Here is a 12,739-nt window from a genome sequence, read left to right on the forward strand (position 1 = left end):
AATATAATATATTATTATCAATACTATCAATACAATATAATATATTATTATCAATACTATCAATACAATATAATATATTATTATCAATACTATCAATACAATATAATATATTATTATCAATACTATCAATACAATATAATATATTATTATCAATACTATCAATACAATATAATATATTATTATCAATACTATCAATACAATATAATATATTATTATCAATACAATACAATAATATATAATATATTATTATCAATATAATATATATATCAATACAATAAATATATATAAACCTATATAAAATTTTAAATGATGTTTTTTTAAAAATCAAGACTAATAATCAAGACTTATTTATAACAAAAAATAATAATATCATCAATTTTAATAATGTTTTTTTAAATAATAATTATATTAAAACTAATATATTTTAACCGTGGTTTGAAACTTTAATTTATCATATATTAATATGTAAACAACATCATTTCTATTTTTTTAAAAATAAATTTATAAAACTAATCTAAATATAAATATTACTAATCTATATTTTAAAAATAATATATATATTTACTAATCTAAATTTAAAATATATAAAATACTAACTTGATGCCGAGTAGCGTCTGACTTCAAGCTTTCACTCACGTACGATGCTTGCAAGTCTTCGAAATAATTAACAAGCACTATAAAAATAAAAATCAATAACATTAATTAGTTATATCAAATTAAAAAATAAAATTATAAAACTACATATATAATATAATTTATACTTACCGAATTTAAATGAAGCTTAAGAGTAATTTTGTGTAGAGAGAAGGAGGAGAGAATGGTTAGAATGAGGTTTTAGAGAGAAGTTGGATGTGAAAAAATGAAGGAGGGGAGAAAAATATATATAGGGTCACGTTGAGCATTTGTGGCGGCCTTTGCCGCCAGAAAATCAAACGGTACAATCCATTTGTGACGGCCTAAGCGGCCACAAATGCCAGCTGTATTGGGCCTCCTTTGTGGCGGCCTTTGCAGCCACAAATGCCACTGGTCACGTCAGTCCTTTGTGACGGATTTGGCCCTCACAAAATTGATTTTTTGTGGCTGTAAAAGCCCTCACAAAATCCTTAAATATTTAACTGGATTTTGTGGCTGCCTAAGCCCTCACAAAATCACAATGTTGTGATTTTGTGAGGGCTTAGGCAGCCACAAATTCCAGTTAAATATTTAAAAATTTGTGAGGGCTTTTTCAGCCACAAATAAAGACCAATTTCAATTTTGACATTTGTGAGGGCTTTTTCGGTCACTAATTTGTGAGGGTTTTATTCGGCCACAAAATATTTATAAAGTTGGCCACAAAATGGTGTTTTTCTTGTAGTGTTTCAAATGCTGCAAATAAAAATAATATATAATTATAATGTTTTCTAATTCCTCTAATTGTGCGCTTATCCGACATACTTTGCAACCAGAAAATAATATTTATTTATTATGCCAATTTTCATTAACATGATAATTAATTGTTAAAAGTCAATGTAAAACTATTGTCATATAAAAATAAAAATATAGTGTAGTACCCTAATTTTGTCCATTTTGAAAATAAATATAAAAAAGGAAATGTGTATTTAAAAAAGGAAATAAAATAATTACAATAAATAATTTCATTATGTATTATAAGTTTACAATTTCAAATCTATTTAGAATGTTAAAACCAAATCAAATTACAAACTAAAATAAAGGCAAAATTAAATTACAATAAGATTTAAACCAAACTAAATTAAATTACAATAATTTTTAATTTGTTGCTGTTGTTGCCTCTCTGCCTCTCTGTTTCTGATGCAGTGTTTGGCTCTATTTTGTTGCTGTCTTTCTGTTTCAGATGTAGTTGTCATTGACCTTTGCTTTGTAACTAATTAGAGAAACATAAAAACATTTTTTTTTAAGTCAGTCTTGGTACACTTTGTGCAGAACAAAGAGACAAAATTTTGAGTTTAAAAAATAAACTAAGGGACAAATTAAAGCTCAGCAACAGAACAGATCAAAGCAAATAAATCAAAATCATGAATGCATCAGAGGTGTAGAAAAAAACGCAGATGATGAGCAAAGAGAAAAAACATCAAACAGGAAATAGATAGAGAAGGACCAATGCAGACCAGAAAGCAACTAAACATATAAAAAAGTCCCAATAATTAAAAATTATTTTCATAATAATAAAAACAAAACAAAAAAAACATAATCAGTATTCGTCCTTTATTTTTAATTTTAATCTTTGAATTTTAATTTTTTATTTTATCCCAATTATATCTTCACCATTCCTACACTCAATCACAAAATCATTGTTAATGTCCCAATTATATCTTCACCATTCCTACACTCAATCACAAAATCATTGTTAATGTCCCAATTATATCTTCACCATTCCTACACTCAATCACAAAATCATTGTTAATGTCCCAATTATATCTTCACCATTCCTACACTCAATCACAAAATCATTGTTAATGTCCCAATTATATCTTCACCATTCCTACACTCAATCACATAACTTGCATAACTTTCTTTTATTTTATGGACATCTTGCTGCAAAACAATGATAACCCATAACTTTCTTTTATTTTATGGACATCTTGCTGCAAAACAATGATAACCCATAACTTTCTTTTATTTTATGGACATGTTGCTGTCAAATAAATAAAACTCAGAACTTTGTTTTATTTTATGAATACAACATGTCACTATTTTAGTCTATAAGAAGAAGATAAAAATTCATTTGAAGGGAGGAGGTGAGATTTCGAAAATAGAAGATTTATTTTCTTTGCTTCTGAAATAAATCAAGAAAAAAGAGAGAAAATGTTGTAAAAAACCAAAACAGAGAAGATAAAGAAACGTTTTGGAAAAAGTCCACCACAATCCTTCTTCAAACCAACTCATAACCATAACCAAAACTCAAACTCATTTTAACAACACAACCCACAAAAATCTATTAAAAGATAAGATAGATAAGAGGATCGTTACTACTTTCAGTTCAGTCGCGCCGCCGTAGCCTCCATCTTCACTGTGGCCGATATTTAGAAAGGCAAGTATTTTTTTTTTACTCTCTTTAAGTTTGTTGTGCTTTATGTTATTTGGAAGATATAAACATCACTATGTTAATAACTAAGATTTGGAAGAAGAGCTTGATTTGTTGGAAACTTTGTTTTATTTGACATTGGGTGTTTTGTTTGAAATCTTAGTTTTATTGTTTCTCTGGTTTGGCTTATAAGGCTATGATGATTTCTTTGGTTTTTATTTATTATTATTTTGTGAAGATATTTCCCCATATTATCACTACTGGCCTCAGCATTTGTTATCCTACTGCTAACTCTATTATTAGTGTGTTGGTATTCGCATAAGAAATGACACTAGCAACCTGCCATCCATACTTTCTTTTTCTCTAATATCACGTGAGGCAATATCAAGTAACATGTGTGTATGTAATGCTGTAAATTACTATTTTATTTCATTTAACTTAAATAATAATAATTATTTAATTTAATAATGATGGTCATTTAACATAATTTAATTTGATTTAATATAAATAATGACTAATTAGTAATAAACATAATTCATTTCACTTATAAATGATATTAATATGCTATTTAATATTAAATGAGTTATGCTTTCATCATTTGATTCACTAAAAAGTATTTGAAAGAGTTCACAATTTGTATATAGTTTTTATTTTATTAATCTGGTATTTTTATTTTTTATTTATTTAATAAATAACAATACAAGTCTATATTTTTTTTTTACCGTTTATTTTATTTTTAGGTGTGTTTATTATTGAGCTTATTTCGTAGAATTATTTAAATTTATTTAATTTTTAACATCAATTATTATTATTATTATTATTTTAAAAGGGTAAAGATAAAACTATAATCGAATATTGTAAGGTTAATTAGATGTGACATCTTTTTAATCTTTGAGTTATTAGAACACAAATTGTGACAATTTGATGGTTCTAAATCTCATAATCACAAATGATTTAATAAACTAAAAATTCATAAACAAATAAATCATAAAAATTATTTAAAGTTAATTAAAATCTTTTAATCTCGGAGTTACATAATACAAATTATATATTTTGATAACTCTAAAACTTATCCTTTTAAAAAAAAATTTATTTAATTATTATTATTATTACTATTATTACTATTATTTTTGAAGTTGTTAAGATACAAATTAAACTATTTGTTTGTTTTGAAATTCAATTTAAAAATAAAAAATAAAATATTCTTAAGAGGATTAAATTAGATGTGACATCTTTTTACTCCTTGGATTTTGAGACACGAGTTGTACAATTCGATCGTCTTAAAATTCATATTTTAAGATAATTATTCAAATCAAACAAGTTTTTTTATGTTCGTCAAAATTGTTTTTTTTAAGTAACAAAATACAATTTATTTAAAAGCAATCAACGCATTCACATTTTTTTACCAAGAACTACGTAGCTTTGATTTCTCCATCGCACCGGGAGATACGTAGGAGCAAGATCACACTCTTGTCAAGCACACTAATAAAAACTTTCTTTTTTTCCATTCTTTTTTAACACACTTTTATCTCAAAAAATCACATTTATAAAAAACAATTTATATTCATATTTAATAATAAAGAAAAATAAATATATTTAAGTTGATATAATTTTGCACAATTAATTAAAGGTAACCGTATTTTAACGGATGTCGTAGGGTGCTAATACCTTCCCTACGCATAATCGACTCCCGAACTCAAAATCTGGTTTCAAAGACCATTTTTACATTTTTAAGGGTTTCCCAATATTTTCCCTATTTTAAAATAAATTTTGGTGGCGACTCCATTGAATTCGATGAAAACTCGAAACTTTAGGCCGCGACAGCTGGCGACTCCACTGGGGATATTTCGAGAGTCAAGCCTAAAAATTAATTGTGCATAATTTTTTAACTTTTTTCTATATTTGTTTGTTTTTCATTTTCATTTTATTTATGTGTTTTTATTTCTTAATAAGTATTAGTTGACATTATAATATTCTTTTAGGCTAGTAGATTATTTTTTATTTTATGTTATTTATTTATTTAGTATATGTATATATATTTTGTTAATATTATGGAGTTATTGAATTATGCTTATTTAGCACATACACTTTTACTAAAAACACACACTTATGAGTGGAACCTTATACCCGGGTTTGAACAAAACTTAAGTTTAGTTTCGAGATCGCGTAGTGGTAGCCTTCTGGATGTACATCCTGTTTGGTTAGCATGAAGATCTCACCTAGAGTTTGATCCTATTGAGGTTATTGTCACTTCAAATAGTTTACCTATTGTTGTTGACAATATTCTAAAATAGGATTATTGGCTCTAGGAACCGTGTTTAGAACCATAGAGCCTCCCTTGTGAGAGTTTCACTACATAAGCCAATAGATCCTTTCATTGAAAGAATATCTATTAAAACCAAAAAAATTATCTCATATATTCAAGACATTATAAATATATATTAGTTTCATTCATATGTCATGACATTTTTTTTTTCTCTCTTTCTAAGGAAAAATAAAACATAATAGCATTTTGCATAAATTTTCAGGATTTTTGGGGAATCATACAAACTGTAGTCACGTGTTATTTAAGTGGACAATGGGATCAGAAAAAAGAAAAACTTTACTTTTAAAGTTTAAGCAACCTGATTTGAAGAGTTTAAAAGACATCAGCAGTCAGATGAAAACTATACAACGTGAGAGTTTCGTTCACAAATATGGAAAAATTCTAAATCTCTTGGCAGTGAATGTGCAAACAGGGGCCCTCACAGCATTGGCTCAGTATTACGATCCTCTCTTAAGATGTTTCACTTTCCAAGACTTTCAGTTGGCCCCGACATTAGAGGAATTTGAGCGAATACTGGGTTACTCCCTAGAAAGAGGAAATCCTTATCGATATACTGGGCAACCACCGAAGTTGGACACAATTGCTGAAGTGTTGAAGATCGACATAAGAGAGTTGGCAAGTACAAAAGAGGAAAAAGGGGCTATTCATGGGTTTTCAAGAAAATATCTAGAGCAAAAGTGCCAAGATTTAGCTGATAAAAAAGAATGGAGTACTTTTATAGATGTTTTGGCCCTCATTATCTACGGTATTGTTATATTTCCAAACCTTGATAACTTTGTAGATTTTGCTGCCATAAATGTATTCTTAGCTTTTAACAAACATAAACAAAACCCAGTTCCTGCGGTTCTTGCTGATGTATACTACTCTATGCATATGCGACACGAGAAGAAAGGGGGAACAATTTTATGTTGTGTTCCAGTGCTGTATACTTGGTTTGTATCTCACATGTTCAAGAAAGGGTATCATGTTGGGGTCAAGAGCAATCGTGAATGGGCTCAGGGTATAGCTAGCCTTACTGGAGATAAAATTTCATGGTACTATAGAGAACAAGAGGTGGAAGAGGTAATATGCCGATGCGGAGATTTTCCAAATGTACCTCTCATGGGAACGAAAGGATGTATTAATTACAATCCAATGATAGCTCTGAGACAACTCGGCTACCCCATGTTGGATAAACCAGATGATAAGTCATTGGAGGCTTTTGTTTTGCACAATACGGGTATAGTAGACCCACCAATGTTGAGAAGGGTAAGTCGAGCTTGGGAGTTGATCATCAGAAAAGGAAAAATACTCGGATGTAGAAGTTGCAGCACAAAAGAACCCTATCAACAATGGGTAAAGAAAAGAGTCCAAGAAATCAAGCTGCCTTTCCACAATACAGCCTCAAATAGTCAGGAAATGCCTGAACCTATCCTTGTTGCAAATGAAGAGATAGAAGAACTCAAAGCATCATTGCTAAAATCTGAAGAAGAGAAAAAAGAGCTACAAGCGAGATTAGAAAAAGTCTCTCAAGAGAACGACAACTTAAGATCAGAAAACACTTGTAAGAGTCAGTTATTCGAGAGAAGCAACAAGAGGTTGAAAGTTGAAAAAGGAAATAAACTTGACATACAAGATTGTTTAAGAGGCGCAAATGAAGAGTTAGATGTGCGAAGGCAAGAAAGGAATACAGCTATTGAAGAAGCCTATATGTGGAAGCAATTGTGGACAAAATCAGCAAGCTCTGAGAAGAACATAAAAAATGAGTTTGAAGATTTAAAGAAACAACTGAAAGAAATGGTAGATCAATATGAGAATCAAGTAAGGAATGAGAGGCAACAGAAGGAAGAAATCGAAGAATTACTCTCAAAACACCAAGATGCACTAAAAGTAGAAATGGAAGCTTCTAGTGAGTTGAAGAATTACATTGATTATCAAGAAAATATCTACAATGACTTGAAGGATGAAACCATATACTGGGAGGAGCGTTTCATGGTGTTGCTTGGGCAATTGAAGAACCAAGAGATTTATAAAGAATTGGAAGATAAAGGCAAGCATTGGAAAGATTGCTTTTCGAAATTGGCAATGCTAGCTAATCAGGCAATCATAAAAATTCCAAAACATCTAAGAGAGATTGATGCAGTAATGCATCCACTCAACACTCCAATCAAAGTCTACAAGTTCGTCGAATATTGCAAACATTTAGTAGAAGAATTGGAGGAGAAGATTGGTTGTCCTCTTGAAAAAGATGATTGAAATACAATAGTCGATGTAGCTTTTTAATTTAAATGCAATGTACTTTTTTCTCATCAATGAAGGATTTGCTATTTTGTTTATCGATTCTCATATTCTTCTTTCATTAATAATTCGTGCAAGACTTATGATTCCCCAACATCCAAAAAAATAATTGCATTTTCATTCCATTCATGTTTAATGCATACTCATAATAATATTTTTTTTTATTTTAAAAAAAAATACAGAAAAAATCAATAAAGTTGTTTCCCCGACACCCTTATCGGACTCGTGCAAACTCGAAGATCATGGAAGAACTTGAGCAAAATCAAGAGGTGATGAGAATGGATGTCAACCAATTGAAGGACAAGGTTGATCAAATCTTAGAAGCTATACAAGCTTTGTCAAGGAAGGGGAATACTGATGAGAATCCTCCGGCTGCAAATGAAGAACACCAAACCACTCCTTCTCACCCACCAGGCTTTACCCCGACTACCCAGCAACCTCGTACAACAACTATACAATTTCCTATGTACGGTCTTCCACCCGGTTATACTCCACCCTTAGTCGTCAACCCCATGGAAAACAACCCAAACCACTTAAACCCCCAAAACACTCAACCCTCAGAAAATATTCCATATATTGCACCCCAAGTACCCCATTTCGATACTAATGGAAATTGGCATCAACCTCACATTGGGGATGATACACAATCAAAGGAAAAATTCCATGTCTTGGAAGAGCGAATAAAAGCTATTGAGGGGTATAATGTTTATGGCCTTGAAGCTTTCGATATGTGTTTGGTTCCTGATGTGACTATCCCTGCCAAATTCAAGGTTCCTGACTTTGAAAAATACAAGGGCAACACATGTCCTAAAAATCATCTAACTATGTATTGCAGAAAAATGGCATCTCATGCTCATAACGATAAACTTCTCATTCACTTCTTCCAAGACAGTTTGAGTGGGGCATCGTTAAGTTGGTATATGCATCTTGAGCGAAATCAAATTCGTTCATGGAAGGACCTAGCTGATGCCTTTTTGAAGCAATACAGGTACAACGTTGACATGGCCCCTGATAGGATGCAATTGCAAAATTCACTGAAAAATGACAACGAAGCTTTCAAAGAATACGCACAACGGTGGAGGGAAATGGCCTCACAAGTAGAACCCCCATTATCTGAAAGAGAAATGGTTGGTATGTTTATGGATACTCTCCCGTCGCCTTTTTTTGACAAGATGATTGGGAGTATGTCATCAAACTTTTCTGACCTTGTCATGATAGGAGAAAGGATAGAAAGTGGGATGAGGAGTGGCAAGATCGTATGTGCAGCAACTAGCGTGAAACGACCCCAGACGACATTCACAAAAAAGAAAGAAGGAGACACTAACGCTGTAATGGTAAACCCCAGAATCTCTTATTTTCCACCCATCAATTCTTATCGACCCCCAATTTTCCAGCCCCCGATACCACAAAATCCTTACACCCCTTATCCATATGTGGCCGCAACCACACAAGCTTCATTCCCTCAATATCACCCTTCAAGACCACCTTTTTATCAACCACCACCTACCGCATTTTCCCCACAAAATCAATACCCAAGCTCAAATCACTACAGACCACCTGTCAATCGAGAAAAAAGGATAACTCGTTTTGATCCAATTCCCGTCACGTATAGCCAATTGTTGCCCCATTTACTTCAAAATTCAATGGTAGTCATAAGACCAATGAAACCTCTTGAACCACCATTTCCAAAATGGTATAATCCAAATGCCAAATGTGAATATCATGCAGGAGCCGTTGGGCATTCCATTGAAGATTGTCAAGCCCTAAAATCTAAAGTGCAAGAATTGATTAATGCAAAATGGCTTACCTTCAAGGAGGACAATCCCAACATAGGGAGCAATCCTTTGCCAGGTCACGGGAACGCCTCTGTGAATTTCATTGAAGATGGGATAGACCAACATGCAGTAGATGGTCATGTGTTCACCATGGGGTCGTGTGTGGAAAATAATATATCTTTCCCAAAACCATTGGAAATTCTTTACAAAAAAGAGAATCTTAAGTCAACTCATAACAAGCCAAATGCAATAATTGTCCAAACACCAATCCCGTTTCCTTATGGAAATACCAAGGCAGTACCGTGGAAATACGAAGTCACATCCCACTTGGCAGATCATCAACCAAGTGATGGTTGTGAACCTAAAGGAACTGAGGTCACTAACATCTCAGGGATTGGTGGAATGACTCGGAGTGGTCGAGTATACACTCCTGAGCAACTTAGGAAAAAAGAGGTTAATGGAGAAAAAGGAAAAGAAGATATGTATCATACCATAAAAGGACAAGAGATCAGTAAAAAGACGGTGTCTGAAGAAGAAGCTAGTGAATTTTTGAAGTTTGTCAAGCAAAGTGAATATAAGGTGGTGGATCAGCTAAATCAGACCCCTTCCAAGATATCAGTTCTCTCCTTGTTATTGAATTCTGAAGCACATAGAAGGGCACTGATGAAAGTTCTAAACGAAGCCCATGTTACTCACGATATCACTGTCGATCAGTTTGATGGAGTTGTCGGTAACATCACTGCTAGTAGTTGCCTGAGTTTTAGTGATAATGAATTACCAGCTGAAGGGACAGAGCATAATAAGGCACTGCACATCTCTATGAGGTGTCACGATCACATTCTTGCACGAGTGCTAGTAGATAATGGTTCATCATTAAATGTCATGCCTAAATCAACACTGTCAAAGCTATTTGTTGAGGGAGCCTGTTTGAAGCCTAGTGCTTTGGTGGTGAAAGCGTTTGATGGATCTAGAAGACAAGTGATTGGTGAGATTGACCTGCCAATTCAAATCGGACCCCACATCTTTGGGATAACCTTCCAAGTAATGGATATTAAACCGGCGTACAGTTGTCTTTTAGGGAGACCATGGATTCATGCTGCTGGAGCAGTGACATCCACTCTCCATCAAAAGCTAAAGTTTACAGTGAACAATAAGCTGGTAATAATATATGGGGAAGAAGATATGATAGTAAGTCATTTATCTTCTACAGGCTACATTGAAGACACGGAGGAAGCCATAGAGACTTTCTTTCAAGCATTAGAAATTGCCAATGTTGTCTTCATGGGTGAAGGATATCGTTTAAAAGAACCAAAACAATCTACCATATCATTGAAGTCTACCAAATCCATGTTAGAAGGAGGAGTTTTTCTCAATTTGGGGAAGTTGATAGAAATACCAGAAAAGAACAATAGGTACGGGTTGGGATATGTACCTACTCAAGCTGATGAAGAAAAGGCTGCGAAGGAAAAAAGAGAAAACAAGGTGACTCGTCGAGAAAACTGGATACCGAATTCACAGAAGATTCCTATTTGTGACATTCGTCAAAATTTTCAAAGCGCCGGAATAATATATGCTGATCAGGTGGCTGTTGCGGAAGAGGATCATGGTGATGATGATACCCTCAAAATAGTGTACCATTGTCCTCCAAACACGAATCTCAACAATTGGAAGATCATCGAGTTTCCCGTGTTTGTTAATTCGTGTTCAAAGTAATTATGTATTTTTAACTCCTTTTGCTCTGCCCAAGGCTATAAGGATAACTAGTTAGGGCATATGTATTTCAATTCCGTACTTATTATCAATAAATGCATTTTTGAATTCTCCAACTGGTTTTGTTTTTTGTTTTTTTCTCTTTTCTCTTTCCTCTTTCTTTTGGCAATCCTTATTCATATTTTCTTTTTTTCCTTTTTCTTCTTAATTTAAACAATGCAGAGTCGAAAATGAATATGTTGAAAATAGCAGCGCTAGAACCATTTCTTGTAATTTTGAACGTCTGATTAATCATGCTGATGAGGATTGTGAAGACGATTGTGAGCTTCCCCCAGAATTAGAAAGCTTAATTGAACAGGAAGCTAAGATAATCCAACCCTATCAAGAACTTGTTGAGGTGATCAATTTAGGGACTGAGCGTGATAAAAAAGAAGTTAAAATTGGTATGTCTATGAAAGAAAGTGAGCGAGAAAAGTTGGTTAAACTTTTAATTGATTATGTGGATGTCTTTGCATGGTCATATCAGGATATGCCTGGGCTAGATACTAACATAGTTGAACACAAGCTACCACTCAAGCCTGAATGTGCTCCAATTAAACAAAAATTGAGGAGGATGAGGCCTGATATGTCACTTAAAATTAGAGAAGAAGTCAAGAAACAATTTGATGCTGGTTTCTTAGCAGTAGCAAAATATCCTCAATGGGTGGCTAATATTGTTCCGGTTCCAAAGAAAGATGGAAAAGTTCGAATGTGTGTTGATTATCGGGATTTAAATAAAGCTAGTCCAAAAGATGATTTTCCTTTGCCTCACATTGATGTCCTAGTAGATAGCACTGCTCAATATTCTCTTTTCTCCTTCATGGATGGTTTCTCAGGGTATAATCAAATCAAGATGGCTCCCGAAGATATGGAGAAAACTACATTCATTACACAATGGGGGACTTTCTGTTATAAAGTGATGCCATTTGGATTGAAGAATGCTGGGGCAACCTATCAAAGAGCAATGGTAACTTTGTTTCATGACATGATGCATAAGGAAATAGAGGTTTACGTGGATGATATGATTGCAAAATCTCGGACCGAAGAAGAACATGTTATTAACCTTCAAAAGTTGTTTGTGCGACTAAGGAAGTTCAGACTCCGTTTAAACCCTGCTAAATGCACATTTGGTGTAAGATCAGGTAAGTTACTTGGGTTTATCGTTAGTCAAAAAGGGATAGAGGTGGACCCAGATAAAGTAAGAGCAATACAAGAAATGCCCGCTCCACGCACGGAAAAAGAAGTTCGTGGCTTTTTGGGAAGATTGAATTACATTGCCAGGTTCATATCGCATCTCACCGCTACATGCGAGCCAATTTTCAAGTTGTTGCGCAAAGACCAAAAGGTTGAATGGAATGATAATTGTCAAAAAGCTTTCGAAAAGATTAAACAGTACTTGTCAAAACCTCCAATCTTAGTGCCTCTTGTTCCTGGGAAACCTCTTATTATGTATCTGACAGTACTTGACGATTCAATTGGTTGTGTATTGGGGCAACATGATGAATATGGTAAGAAAGAACATGCTATTTATTATTTGAGCAAAAAGTTCACCAGCTGTGAAACGAGGTA

General features: G+C 33.1%; 1 long non-coding RNA gene across 1 annotated transcript in view; it reads right to left on the reverse strand.

Moving 5' to 3' along the window:
• Positions 1 to 1,581: 1,581 nt before the first annotated feature.
• The window catches only part of LOC140920187 (uncharacterized), a 21,437-nt gene continuing 10,279 nt past the window's right edge, over positions 1,582 to 12,739 (reverse strand). Inside the window, exon 2 of the long non-coding RNA XR_012162847.1 lies at positions 1,582 to 1,882. This is a non-coding gene — a long non-coding RNA (uncharacterized lncRNA). The remainder of the gene's footprint in view (positions 1,883 to 12,739) is intronic.

This window comes from Cicer arietinum, chromosome 4 (assembly GCF_000331145.2).
Source record: "Cicer arietinum cultivar CDC Frontier isolate Library 1 chromosome 4, Cicar.CDCFrontier_v2.0, whole genome shotgun sequence".
Taxonomy (NCBI): Eukaryota; Viridiplantae; Streptophyta; class Magnoliopsida; order Fabales; family Fabaceae; genus Cicer; species Cicer arietinum.